This window comes from Syngnathoides biaculeatus, chromosome 17 (assembly GCF_019802595.1).
Source record: "Syngnathoides biaculeatus isolate LvHL_M chromosome 17, ASM1980259v1, whole genome shotgun sequence".
NCBI lineage: Eukaryota > Metazoa > Chordata > Actinopteri > Syngnathiformes > Syngnathidae > Syngnathoides > Syngnathoides biaculeatus.
Genome location: NC_084656.1, coordinates 9958280 through 9973549, shown reverse-complemented (window position 1 = coordinate 9973549; position 15270 = coordinate 9958280). Strand labels below are relative to the sequence as shown.

At 41.0% G+C, this 15270-nt stretch overlaps 1 protein-coding gene across 5 annotated transcripts in view; it reads right to left on the bottom strand.

Moving 5' to 3' along the window:
* The window catches only part of znf462 (zinc finger protein 462), a 68552-nt gene extending 54257 nt beyond the window's left edge, over positions 1–14295 (bottom strand). For 2 of the 5 annotated variants that reach the window (XM_061800519.1, XM_061800524.1), the window contains exon 1: positions 13584–14294. The gene's annotated coding sequence lies outside the window, so the exon portion shown is untranslated. Of the gene's footprint in view, positions 1–2890; positions 3029–13583 lie in introns of those variants that run through there. The other 3 variants (XM_061800523.1, XM_061800520.1, XM_061800521.1) reach the window with 3 other exon arrangements.
* Positions 14296–15270: the final 975 nt, after the last annotated feature.

Sequence of the window (15270 nt, the reverse complement as noted above, 5' to 3'; positions counted from 1 at the left end):
TAATTAACGACTTGCAGAGGCCACATTTGCTCTCCAAAGCTGCCATGAAAAATTGGTGGAGAAGCTGCCATTGTGGTAACCTTGCTTCAAGGATAGTCTTCTGTTTTGCAAAGTGCTCAGTCAGCCTGCTGAAAAAAAAAGTAGCAGGGGTTTGAGGGGGTTGGTTGCGTTACACAGAGCATTACGTAGCAACATTTGTCCTATTTTACACAAGATAAGGACCAAGCAGATTAGCAGGGCCATGAATGACCATCTCGTTGTGTCTTTAAGGCAGCCAATTCGTGACATCTCCTGGACTGACACCATGAGACTACTGGGGTATTCATAAATTGTATAAATTGTTTGTACCCCTCTGTTAATGAAAGAAAACTCCACAATTGTCACAGAAAATTAGAATATGACAAAAGTATTAGATTAAAAAAAACAATAAAAGTAAACATTTAAGGACCCAGTGGCTAGCGAAATGTGGTCGCCCTTACCCGTACGACATGTGTACAGGTGTATTTGCGCATTTATTTATGACCAACACTTTGAGAGTACAATAAATCTCTGAATTCTTTAAAAAAACATTGCTGTGATGTTGCTAAGCAATGATGCCAAAAGTACTTCTTACCATTAATGCGTATACTTTTGCTTTCATATGACCTGCAGGCATTGAGACTTCCGTCTATTCATCATGAGCGTAATTCAATTTGATTTGCCATCATGATGGTACGAAGGTGAACAGTTCTTGCCGACAAAGGCATGTCTTTTATTCGTTTGATGACCTTGTCTTTAAGCGAAGTTGGCAAAAGATTGAATGGCAACGTCGAGTACCAATGCTTTGACATAATCCCACATCTATGAAATTTAAACACACAGCAGAACCCTCCCTCTCCACAAAGACTGTTCATTCTTGTTGAAAACTTTGGTGATACTCATTTTTTTTTTTGAGCAGCCATTGTCAAAAGTTACCATATTGTTCCACATAATCGCCGTTCGACCGTTCTGCGCCTGTGGTTAGTTAGGGAGTCAGACTCCGCGTGATTTCAGTCCAAAAATCCATCCAAATATTCACCTGTATTTACAGCCTCAGTTACGACATATTCCTCCTCCGCTGCTATTTCTTTACCAAATGAGGGTAAATCCGATAAATCAGCGCTGTCCATGATTGTGTTTGCGCAGAGGAGGTGCAAGACAGGTCACTTCCCGTTTTTTTAAGCCGCGTGACTCGCCAAAATGGCGGCGCCCATGACAAGTCGTAATTGCCCATTCAAACACCATTAAATTATATCAGATTAACCTAAAATTTTCAAGGTACAGTACATATGACATGAGCTATCCAATTACGGCTATTCATTGTTCAGCTGACCATTCCTTACACCACATCTCAAAGGGAAGCCTGGACACCCTGTGGAAGAAAATCATTTCGGCCGCTTGTATTTGGGATCTTGTTCTTTCAGTCACGACCCACAGTTCGCGACCACAGGTGAGGGTAGGAACATAGATCGACTGGTAAATTGAGAGATTCATCATTCAATTTAGCTCCTTCTTGAATGGACGGATACAAAGTCCACATCACTGCAGACGCTGTAACGATCTGCCAGTCGATCTCTCACTTCATTCTTCCCTCACTCGTGAACAAGACCCCCAAATATTTGAACTCCTTCATTTGGGGCAGGATCTCTTCCCCGACCCGGAGAGGCTAAGCCACCCTTTTCCGACTGAGTACCACGATTTGGAGGTGCTAATTCTGATCCTATTCACTTCACACTCAGTTGCAAACCGCTCAAGTGAGTGAGTTCGAGATCACGGCTTGATGAAGCCAAAAGAACCAGTCAACCCACTTTTGTAAATATCACTGAGACCTCTGCAACTCTCAACAGATATTTTGGCCTACCAGTCGTCTCAGGTTTTAAGGGTGCTTTTAGTACCTTCCGCATATGTTCAAAAGGGTTTAGATCAGGGCTCACAGACGGACGCTTCAGAATAGTCCAATGTTATGCTCTCAGCCATTCTTGAGTGTTTTTAGCTGTGTGTTTTGGGTCATTATTCTGTTGTAATACCCACACTCTGTGAATGAGACCAGAATTTCTGACACTAGGCAGCACATTTCTCATCTGAATATATTGATAGTGTTTAAAAATTCTTTGCGCCTTTTACAGATTCATGTGCCAAACGCACAAACGGACCAAAGCAAAGCAGCCACAGAACATATTTCACATGTAGGGACAATAGCCACAGACCAACCATCCAAAATGCACCAGTAAGTCAACCTTTGCATGGCTTAAAAAAAAAAAAGAACATTTTGTCATGACCTAGTAAAAGTATGGACTTGAATCAGTCTTAAAATTCTGTGGCATGACCTTAAAAAGTTCATTGTTTGAAAACCCTGAGTGTTTCTGAATTAAAAGAAATCTACAAGGAAGAGTGGGGCATAATTAAGGGCTCACTAAGGTTTAAAAGATTTATTGGCAATTATATTTTTGTTGTTCCTGCTGAGGGCTAACCTGTTAGGTTTAGGGGGCCATTATTTTTTCCACACAGTTGGCTTTGAATAGTTTTTTACTCTTAAACAAATCACTTACAAACTATTTTTCTTTGGTTATGTTTAATATTTACATTTGTTTGGTGATCTTAAACAGTGTGGGGTAATTAAGCAAAAATATAAGAATTTAAGAAGGGGATCAATACTTTTTGACAGTAGTTATCAATTCGATCGATTAGTTGACCAATAATTAATGGCAAAATCAACTCTAAAATGATTCAATAGTGATACCCCTAAATGAAACCTTACCCAACATCCTCTTAAGAGTGCACTTTCCCAAGTTTTTAGTTTTCATTTTATTTATTGGTTTGGTTTACTGGACAAACAAATCAACTTGCGATGGATTGGGTGAGAGGTATTTACCTTCATACCTTGATTAGTTTCAGGAAGAATCTCCCTCTGGAATGCCCTTCTTTTCCCAGTAAACTACTTGAAACTGAAATAACACCGCTTCTTCTACACAACTGAGCAACCATCAATTAACATGCCCATTCATATCACCAACTGATTCTACCAGAGGTGGGAATAAACATAGCTGTGATAATGTATCCCTTTACGATGTCATCCTTTAATCCTTACATTCTTTCTTCTTAGCTATTCTGTTTTAAAACCAATGAACAAATACAATGAACATGGAGGAAGTCAAATGGGTTTAGCAGAGAGAGAAGAGGAAGCAGACATGCATGGCTGGAGTTGTCTGGAAGTCTGCTCAACCTTTATTTGGTGTACAGTCACTTCACTTGGCTGCTTCCTCGTCTCTCTCTTGGGGCAGCCAGAATTATCTTCTGCATCACAGCCGAGGCCCAGGCCAACGCTCTACACAGAGGGCTCTATTTCACACTGCAGCCCCACTGCGGCCAAGAGAACGCAGCCAATCATGATGGAGTATCAGTGGCAGAACCATCCACCATTTTGTGCTCCTGGAGGTCTTTGGCTGGCCCTTTGAGAGCAGAGAGAAGAGCTGCTGTCTCTGCTCGCTTTCTTGTTACACATGGAAATGTTTAAACGCTCCTGCCGGTTCCTCTGCAGATAGTCATAGCTGGCGGTTAGAGGCAGAAGAAGATGGCCGCCAAGAGAACACTGGAAACTAGTGGCTCTAAATTTGGAGATTTGAATCACTCTGTCACACAAGCCTGCAAAACACATGTCCAAGTTCCTTTGGACATCAAATACGGGTGGCCTCACATTTAGAATATTGAAGCAACACAATCCTTTCTGTAGCTCACGTTTCAATATTCCATCTTAACATGACTGGTAAACAGTACATGTTTGAATTAATACCCTGAGGCATAGTTATTTTAACTATCATATGTACAAAGGGGTCCCAAAATATAATTGGTTTCTTTCAAAGGATTCCTCAAGTGCAAAGAAAACATTTCTGCAAAACAGATGACCGAACAAACAAATTATGCGTTTTGCTGTAGTGGAGGAACAAAATATTGCAATATATCGCCTTGGTATCTCTTATTCGATGGTATCGTGACAACAGGATTAAATATTAGTCACAGACTCTGAACCAATGCATATTTTGAAATTTAAATGCAGTATTGATCTGAGCAATCCTTTCCATATACCATCAAGACTACAAATCTAAACCACCAATGAATATGTTTTATAGCAACACATTATTTCAGGACTGGCAAGATGGCTGTGTTTCTAAATGCTTTTTTAATTTCTTTCACATAACGCAAAGCCGTCCTTTCACCGTACTACTGTACAGTGTCAACAGCACTGACATGGATTTGTGGTGCTTCATTCTACCAGTGATTTGCTCAGATTTGGAGGTAGTGTCACAGTTGACAGGGGTGGGCTTTTCAGCACCCTAACACTTGTCTCTAAAGCAGGGGTGGCCACATTTTTTTACCCGATATCTAATTTTTAAGCAGCCAGCTGTCACAATCTACTGGCAGGGGGAGGCGGGTGCATCACTGCAACTGCCGTGGAAAAGGCAAGTGACATACGGTAAATAGGAAGCTAGCTTGCTATAATGCACCTTTATCTTTATCTTTATCATTATCAGAAAAGGCCAGGATTGGTCAAACTGACTGTTAGTCAATCGACACACGCGATCGACATATTACCCAAACCTGAATCAAGCAGCAAGATGGATGATAGGCTGACATCTTTTCTTTTTTTGGCACGTAGTCACACTATCGACCAAAACTGCAATTGGGCACCCCTGCTCTAACCACATCTAATCATCTGCGGAAAGCTACTTTGCTGTGTCAAAATGCTAATAATTACACCAATGTTCTGCTTTGATGGGTTCCATGTGAAAGATGTGGAAGAATAAAAGTAGATTGTAATGTTAAGACAACATTGTGAAAACTATGAAATAGGGCTACCAAGTAATCACAGATTTGTGATGCTGTCTATTGATGGCAAATTACCATATTGTGAGATACTCTATGATTTCTCACATCACCGAACACTGTTCTATTCCACGTGACTTTTGTGACAGCCCTAATTTGGAAAAAGTTGTACAGTGAATGATTTCTCCCTTGGCCCATCAAATACATCCCCTTCAGTATTTCAGCATAGTCCTGCCAAAAGACAGATACACTAGTGACAGTAAAAGCAATCTTCCTGGTGATGTTGATAAGAGGTTGGTATGGACTTTCTTATTTGGTTGAATAAAACGTGCAGTTATTGTGAATTTTCAATCAGCTGTCCCATTGTTAACAATAACCGATCCAGTTTCTGTAAATGTGATTCACTCAGACCTTCGAGAACAAACAAACAACTTAAGTCTCAAGCTTCTGTAGAAATGTCCAAGGACAGGTCGTGGAGAGAAACCAGGAAGTGTTTTTCCACAAGGTCAATCCCGCCAGGAAACCTTGCATTCCATACAGCCATCTGCCCTAGGAAACAATTTCCTGACATAAATCAATCCAACATTGTCATCTTATCTCAAAATACCAATATCACACAGTCCGTTGAGGTTCAACAGCCAATCATACGGTGACTATTAATTCTATCTTTTGCACCTAATAGGTACAGTGCCCTGTGCTGTACCATAAAAGTAGCATTTAAAAAAAAAAAAGCTTTTAAGATGCACGAAAGGACTTCTTGTAAGTGGTCCTGAATGGACGAATGCCAGTAAACACTGTCAGGCATAAAAAGAAGTCAGCATTGCAAACACTCCTGCTCACAGCTACTGGAAGAGGTTTAGGAGCATGTCTGGATAGACTATTCCATGAGAGAGTAAAAGGGATGCAGAATGCAATTATGAGTGAAAAAGTCCAAGTGGTTTGACGCAGGAATGCTTGTGAAGGTTCTGGCAAAGCTTTAAAAAGATAGGGCTAAGTTTAAAGGAGGTTCCTCCCCAGGTTGGGACCTCTTAAGTTAACTTAACAAGTTGAGACCGGGGTGGGAAAGATGAGAGAGAGCCATCAATATTAACTTACCACCGAGACCTCCTTTCCAAACTCTTAAATATTTAATCATCCTTGGACAGCTCTGTTGCTTCCAGCCAGTGAATCCTTTCTACAAGACCGCTCCTGTTCCAGCTCAATGAAGGCCTTGTCCCATGGCACCACACTGCCCAAGGAACGGGCGTCTCCAAAGAATTCAGCGGGTTGTTTTTTTCTATTGCCCTCCCCACCACAGGCAGCTTTGGGCTGACAGAGCTTGGGTTCACTGTGTCTTACTAGAAGGAGGACCATAAATCCTGAAATTAGGGCAGGAAACCTGAGCGTACTGGTGGGCTTTTATCAGTAACAACACTCATTCTGCAGCCAAACCAGATCCAGGATGCTCAGGGTGTTGATAAGTAGACTGATAAAGACATTGAGCTACCCCCACCCCTCACTCCACACAAGAAAGAACGCAATGTTGGGACTGTTGATATTCTGATAGAAAGCAGAGAAGAGGAACCAGTTTGGCAGTGGTGTAACATGGCAACTGACAGAAACTGGAAAGACACCCCTCTCTCTCTCTCTCTCTCTCTCTAGCGGACACGCACTCGCGCACACACACAGACACACACACACTACTTCCTTGTTGAAGTTTAACCCTGACATGAAGCTCCAGTACCGTAGGTTAAACCAGGGACTGAAATTTGAACCTAATCATACTGAAATACATCACATATTGCCATAACACTGACAAACAGTACACAACAGAAACTAATGATGAAGAACCAAGAAGACATCTGCACTGTATAGATTTGTGGAGCGGTAAGTTACCGACTTTTAGTGACATTTTGCTACACAGCTATTAGGTTTTCTTGAGCAAACATACAAGGAGAAGGAAGCAAGTGGCGTAACGAGAGCAGTAATAGCAGCAGCAGAAGGGCCGGCCTGCATCTCATAAGCTGTGCATCATGTCAAGAAAGCACTCACTAGAGCATTTCAATTTGCGCTTTGTCTGAGACTCCCTTAGCTGCCCCAGGTGGAGAAGAATGGACGAGTGCAATGAAAGCCCAGCAGAGAGAGAGAGAGAGAGAAAGTGATGGGCTTCATACAAATGCACACAAGTCCTTCCTCCATCCAAGCAATTATTTGATTTTTTATAATACTGAAATATAATGGATCAACTGAAGTTAACCAACAATTTGTTGCAGTTTTGGATAAGTGTTTCCCTTGAGAAATAATGGAAAAATATTACACATACATAAAATAATTAATAATATCATGTTCCTCATAAACCCGATGCCATAAAAGGTTAACCCGAAGACAAAGGATTCCAATAGAGAATTCGATTACCAGGATTAAAAAAAAACTGCACTTGGATGACAAGTCAATTTACACATTTTTATTTAACATTCTTAACTGCCATGCAAAGCATTTTTTTAAAGTGCACATTGAGTGATGGGGATTTAAGAAGGGAAAAGGATGATCAAGATTAATAACACTCATTGGTGTACAAGTCACCTCAGAGAAATACTTGTTGAATCCATTGCAGGTTTTGATACTTAACTGTCATACATATGTACAGTAAAAAGAAGCTAACCACTGGATATTGGATGTATCCATTCATGAAAAAGAATCAAATCACCTTTGAATTTAATGTTTTTTTTCCCCTTATTGTTGTTGAGCTCGCCATAAATTGCTGAACAACTAGTACTGCGAGGTCCTTTTTTTGTTTACATTTGCAAGTTGATCCATTTTGGTGGCACCCAATTGTACAATTTTCACAGTCGTAACAGTGAAAAAGAAGTTAACAAGTGTTCTTGTTAAAAAGGCAAAAATAATAACCTTTGATAATTGTTTTTTAGACTATCAGTGAATTTGGCAACACTGTATCAAGCACCAATCATGCTTTCTAAATTCTGAATTAAGATAACATGTTCAATTTCCATTTCTTGGTTTTAATGGTTTCAATCCATTTCCATGCATGGTGGCTTATCAACCAGAGCGATTTTATGTCACTTTAGAAAAATATGTCTTCTACTTCAGTTTCAATGTTCTATGCTAAAAATCCAGTTCTATCCAACCCCATTTCATCTTTAAGATGGTACGTAATTTACATACTTTTACAGATACAAAGAGAAAAGCCAGATGAACAAGCATGTTTGGAGAAGTTAATCAGCTGACAACGCAGAAACTTGATAAATAAATAATGATCTCAAAAGAACAAAGCCAAAAATGTGTGAATGGCCTTGGCTTGTTGAAACTAACAACAATCTAAGGTTTATTCAGTCTTTGCTTTAATCACATCAAAAGATAAAAACAAGCACATGATGTTGTGGTTGCTCGATAACATTTGGTTTGTTCGTATTATGCCAGTTGCTTCCAATATTCAACAGGGAATAGCAATTCATTTTTACCACAAAAGAAAATTTCACTTGCATACTCTTAAATCCCATTTTTTGGCATGGGTGGTCTGTCATTGCTTGCCACAAATATATAAATCAGCGGGTTCATCGCGATATCGCACCACCGTAACGATCCCAATCCCAAGGCCCTTGAAGCCATTAAACAAGATAACTGACATCACAGAGAGAGGGGAAAAAAAAAAAGGTTACTCAAATGTGAATGATTAAAGTCAACATCCCAAGGCAATAACACATTGCATACCCTTATATTCTAAATTAAATAACACTGTTGTGAACATTTGCGGCATCACAGTGCACGACTGGTCTGCAAATTCATCTCACTGTTCTGAGGAGCCAGGTTCAAATCCAGCCTCACCTGTGTGGAGTGCCTCTCCCCATGCTTGCTTAGGTTTTCTCCAGCTACTTCGCTTTCCTCCCACATCCCAATAACAACCATGGTAGGTTAACTGAATACTCTAAATTGCCCATTAGTGTGAATATGAATGCGACTGGTTGTTTATATGTGCCTTGAGATTGGCTGGTGAGCAGTCGGGGTGTACCCTCCCATTTTGCCTGAAGACAGCTGGGAAAGGCTCCAGCAGGACAGCGACACTACTAAGGATAAGCGGTACGGAAAATGGATTAATGAAGATTTTTTACAACCGGATGAATGCTTATCAATACATCATGTTCAGTCTAAATGGTGTTGTTATTTCAAGTGAGTGCTTTAAAATTAAAAATTTACTAAATATGCCTCTTAAGTCGACCAAAACACCAGTGTTCAAACGACCTTTGCCCACGATACCAAATAAAATTTTTGTTTTTAATGTCGCAAGTCCTCAGCATCCTAAGCATTAAAGAATTACCACTGCCTGCATATTGTGATCTTTTGGGTTTTTTAACACGATAAAAAAATAAAAATACAAAAGAGAATACAGTACATTGGGAAGGTACGCAGCAACAGCGGACTTGAATGAGATACAGCAGCTAGTCTGTGAATGTATTTTTTCATTCTCTCTTTTGTTAGTTTGTTCAATAAAGCCATTGAAAGGACAACGATGACTACGTCCATTCTTAACTGCTTGCAAGGGCATTAAAATACATTGTAACTAACGGTGGTAGGGTATATTAAAATAAAAGTTACCTTGAGTTGGCAATCATAGATGTGTTGTTGTGGTAAATTCTCATTTACAGCAGAGAGACTGCACTTTATCTTCTTTTTTTAAGTGTGAAATGATCCCAAACTTTGGATGTTCTTTGTGTTTTACTGACTCTTCCGTGCTAGTTCACTGCCATCACACACATTTATTTCGAGTCAGAGTGGTGTGTACGACCACAGTAACATTTATCGTTGTAGAGAAATCATCCCTGCATATTTTCAAGTCAGATAATTTGTTTCAACTTTTTTTTTCTAAATCAAGTTATTCAATTAATTGTTCAGCCTTAGAGACAAATATATTTGAAGTGACATATTTTGACCTTTATTACACCACTAATAAAGACATTGTTTTAATATATTCATTAACAGCAGTTATTTGTACACTTTTAGAATTATAAGAATGTTAAAAAGTGAGATGTAAGCGACATCTGCAACAGGACTCTGCATTATCTTGTTCATCATGTAAGACTGATTGCAATTATCATCATGATCATTTATTTATTTATTTACAATTGTATGACCATTATTTATCCATCCATTCATTTTCTGAACTGCTTATCCTCATGTGGTTCGTGGAAGTGCAGCAGTCAATCCCAACTGTCATGAGGCAGGAGGCGGTGTACACCCTTAACTGGTTGCCAGCCAATCGCAGGTCATATGGAGACGGACAACAGGCGCTCTCACAATCCCACTTAGGGGCAATTTATCGTTTCCAATTAATGCTTGTTTTGGGGATTTGGGAGGAAACTGGAGTGCCCAGAGAAAACTCAACGCAGGCCCGGGAAGAACATGCAAACTCCAAATCTTTATTTACTCAAAACTTTGTCCGTACAGTTAATGTGACCGTAGCTTTTGGCCCTTCAACTGATTTTTGTTTTAAATTGGTTTGAATTACTTGGTTACCAGTCACAGACTTAAGCTTGAGTCCTGAAAAAAAAAACATAGTATTCTAGAAATGCCAGTTATGGTCACGAGAGTACACGCCACGGCTAATTGTTGAAAGTTAACAACAGCCGCTTCTAGTGAGGCCATCACACCACCCCAGAATTGGGAGATCACGGCTCGTCCACCAACACCGCAGCAGCCTCCCAGAGAAATGTGTCGAGCGCAGCAGATTCCTGCCTGGCTCCTCCTCGAGGAACCTGCCACGCTAGGGAGAGCGAAGGAGCATCGCCACCATTTTGATTTGGATGGCTCTACTCAGTCTGGGTGCTGTCGCAGCACACCGCATGTCAAGCTTTCACACACACACACACACACACACACACACACACACACACACACACCCTGCTTGTCAGCAACACTGCACACAACCGTCACCACTGCAGAACACCAACAGACACTCCTGACAGTCTGAACACCTTCAGGGTATTTTTTTCAAGAAAGTAATTTAAGTCAACATGGTCCAACATCAGGCACATCTTGAGAACTTTCTTACTTGGACTGTGTGGCATTACTTCACACTTAGTTGAACATTAACCACACGGACACAGTCAAAAGTAACACTGCAACAATCAGCATATGTAAGCAGCAGTCATCAAGCGTCCATCAGTAATGACCGTTGCAATCAAATGCTCCTGCAAAAGTGTGCATTCAATTCCTCATTTAAGTACTGCAAAATCATAACTATTCAATGTGGAGGGCTTTTGATATGGAGAAGGTTTATCAGCACATTCCTTAATCACAAAGACCTCCAAGGTTGACCCTTTTAACATACTTTAACAGCATACAAATGTAGAAAGAAACAAACCACTGCTAATAATAGCATAACACACTGGTAGATAACATTGTGTTTTTCAATATTTATTGCCAAACTATATTAGTGAGCAAGCAAGATGTTAACTTCCAGTTCTATACTAACATTTTTCTCTTTGAAGTCACTGAGAGGTTGGGTCAAGAGAACCGAAAAGTCCTTACATGACCAAGCACTACGAACTACGAACTCATGAAAAATTTCCGAACAGGAAATGACCACTTTGGAAAAAACACGACTCAATGTGAGCGTCCTTCTGCATCAACCACTTGAGTTGAAAGAGATAGCCGAGGTTGGTGGCTGAATGATAGAACAATACAAACAGTGGTAATAGTTTCAAACTTGCTTTGTTCATCTGCCATTTTCATTCAGTTACTTTCAAGGTGTATTTCCAAGCTTCTCCAGTACTGTACACCTTTGGTAAATGGCTTAGAATATGAAATATGTACAATTATGCGGAGTGTTTGCCTGCTTCTGACAGTTAAAAAGGTGTTAAGAAAATCCAAGCATTCCAAGCCCTTGTGAGAACCCTGTCATAGTTTACAATGACATGATATAACATTGTAATGCTACTATAAATGGAATTGCTAATATTATGGCAACACAGAAAAGTGCAGATCCCAGTATAGGCCCAACAATGAGCACTTTAAAGAACTTCAAGCCAATATCAAGGATTTGAAGTGGGAACCTATATTTCGTTTCAAGTCCTAGCAGGAAATTGGGACCCTTTCTTAGTCTAAAATTATGGATAATAAAATATAATTAACAAAAATGTCATTATAATGTATTGAGGAAAAAACCTAGTCAATGATGTTCTCATCTAGTCCTACAGGTGGCAGTAACTGCCATAACAACGTGGATGCTAACTGTTGAACGAGTAACTTCAGTGCTGAATACAAATATTTTGGTTCTGAGGATTAGGTATTTAACGCCATCACCTTGATCAATCATGTCGAAATATAATAAATGAATCCATCATGTGTTATAAACGTTTTATCTTTTTAACTAGAAGGTATAATCTTTAAATATTCTGAACTGATGTTGTGATGTGAGTAGTGACCAGAGGAATTGTCACCGTGTTGCTGTGGCTCAAGTCAGAAAGTCTGCTAGTGGGGTGACTGGGGAGTTTTATCTGACAGTACCTCATGTATGAATGTCCATTCCGTTACCACTTGTGGTAATGAAGGAAACTGAAGTGTAGCAGTAAGATACAATGTCCTACAGTTAAGGTCATGTTGCTGTTGTTCTTCATGTCACTATTTCATTGACATCAAACAAGAACAACAGTGCCTCCGATGGCCACTGTTGTTTAGTGCACAGGATTTAAGTGCGTCTTCAACTGCTTCTAGACATGATTAATCAAGGAGAAATGCTACTGCCGATGATCAATTACTGATTATTATGCACTGAGCCAAACTATAATGAAAGAAATTTCAGGTTTGATGGAAGTCTATCAAGTAGTTTTTGCATAAAAGTAAACTTCCTTGGTGTCACTAATAATGATTAAATTATATATATATATATATATATATATATATATAGTGAGATGTTTCCTGAGCCAACTGAAGATGGCAGCCTGATTTCCTCTGTTGCTTGCTGGGTCTTCCACTACTTTCGTGTCCATCTGTCTGGCCCTGCAGCTCCATGTCAAACACCACCTTTGTTCTGCCACCCCCCCTCTACACTATACTCCACTCCCCCGGAAGACTCATCTGCCTGCCTCCATTTTATGATTGGAGCTCCTCGTTGTGAAAAAAAAAATGCAAGCACCTGACCCAAGACCAGTGACTAGCAGACAGGAGCCACAAAAACACAATGACAGCACATTTGCATCACCATCATCCAGTTGAGGGGGGGGGTAAAATGGCCACCAGATTTAGGGAAGAGGGAGGGGGGGGATATATCCTGCTCATGCTTGGACACTTGCATGGCAACTACTAATGGAGGACACAAGAGAGGACAACCATCCGCGCTTTGGCTTCTCCTCTCGACTTTCTCACTAATCCCTCTGGCGTTTTTTTTTTTTTTTTTGGGAGGACGAGTGATAAAATAAGCCTCAACCTCCATTTCCTTGCATGAACTGACGGATCAAAGCAAGAACGAAGCGGGGAGTGAGGAGAAGACACTTGACTTTGGGATTACATGGTGGTCATTTAAAAACCGAAGACGAAAAAAGCCTTCCCGTGGAAGAGAAGGAAGAGGAGGGAAGGGGGTCAAGCTCTTTCCAGGTCACGCATGAGGCAAAAAGCTATCCCATGATCCACCAATGGCGACGTTCTCGCAAGACCTTGAAAGCCCCAACGAAAGCGCCCCCTCCATGAAAGTGGAATCGCGTCGCCATTGATAAAGCGCGACAAAATACGGCGAATAAAGGGTCAAAACTCACCACTACAATCTTCTCCTTCTCCTCCAAAGTTGTTGGTCTCATGCGTGCGCCCGCTCCGGTTAGTGTGTGATCGCCATCTTTCCTCCTGCTTCTCCTTCTTCTTCTTCTCCTTCTTCTTCTTCTTCTTCTTCTTCGCCGCCGCCGCAGCTGCAGATGACCTGAGCTCCTCCGCCGAGCGGCTCGCTATCACACGCGGGGAGGAGGAAGGAAGAGCAGGAAGACGAGCACCACCACCACCACCAGCACCACCTCCACAACAACAATGAGAATGTGACGAGCGGGCCACACAAAGGAGGAGAAGGAGAAGTTCGGCAGGCGGCGAGCGAGCACCAGAGGGTGCGCGAGAGTTGGCCACGAGACGAGCGAGCATCGGCGGGATGGACGCTCGAGAAGCTCATCCTTCATCGGCACTCAACGCCAACACCGAGACGCTAACCCCGGAGCCCCCTTACCCGGCGCGCTCCCGAGTGCGCGCACGCACGTATACACACGCGTGCGCGCGCACCCAGCCCCGGCGACATTTTTGTACAGTGTACTGTACTGTATAGGTTGACGGTACTGTGGGTCCGTGCGCGTGCACGTCGTGGGGTTATCTGCAGTTCACGTTGATAGCTGATGATGATGATGATGATGATGATGCTCCTCCATATGACATCCAGTACCACTACTTGCACGCTAATAAGCCTTTTGTCACACAGTACTATTGACATACAGAATGATAAATATGTTTGGTTAATTTTGTAGATTTGTATAAATAATCAGTCATACACAAATAATCGGGTTTGTATATGAGCTGTTGTTTATTTTGATTTCTTTATTTTAATAAGAAATGGTTTTAAAATACCTTAAAATTGAATTTGAAACAATCTACAGGTATACATCATAAAATGTATCAGTATTTGAAAAAGAGTACCCACCCATCAATTATCTGAGCTGCTTATCCTCACAAGGGTCACGGTATGAATAAGTTCAACTAATATTATTATTTCAGGTGGTGCAACTGGTTACAGCGTTAGCGGATTCAAATCCCGGATCGCCTGTGTGGAGTTTGCATGTTCTCCCCATGCCTCTGTAGATTTTCTCCAGGTAATTCAGTTTCTTCCCACATCCCAAAACATGCATTAATAGGAGACTCTGAATTGTTCCAAGGTGTGATTCTGTGTGCAATTGTTGTCTGTCTACGTGCGCACTGCAATTGGCTGGCAACCAGTTCAGGGCATATTCTGGCTCTTCTTCGACAACAGCTGGGATTAGCTCCAGCACTCCCGAGACTCTCATGAGGATAAACGGCTAAGAAAATGGATGGTTGAAGCATACATACACGGTTAAAAAACAGATTTGTCAATTTTTTGTCTGACTGTCTGAACTCAAAAGACTCAGACAAAACTTCTCCTGTTTCATGTCATTCTGGAGCACCAAAAGTATTTTGTTGAATGCCACAATAATGACAGAATTTCCTAGGTAATTTTATATTTTCATCGAGGTCTAAGGTTTGAATCCATTTCTTTAGTATCGAGTAGGATTTCCTTTGAACTGCATGGCATGGTGCAAACATTTTGGATAACTTTCCACAAGCTTCTGACAGGACTACGCTGGAATCCTGGACCATTTCTCCTGACAGAACTGGTGTAAGGTTCATCAGTTGCCTTGCTCGCACACACATTTTCTGATCTGCCCATAAATGTTT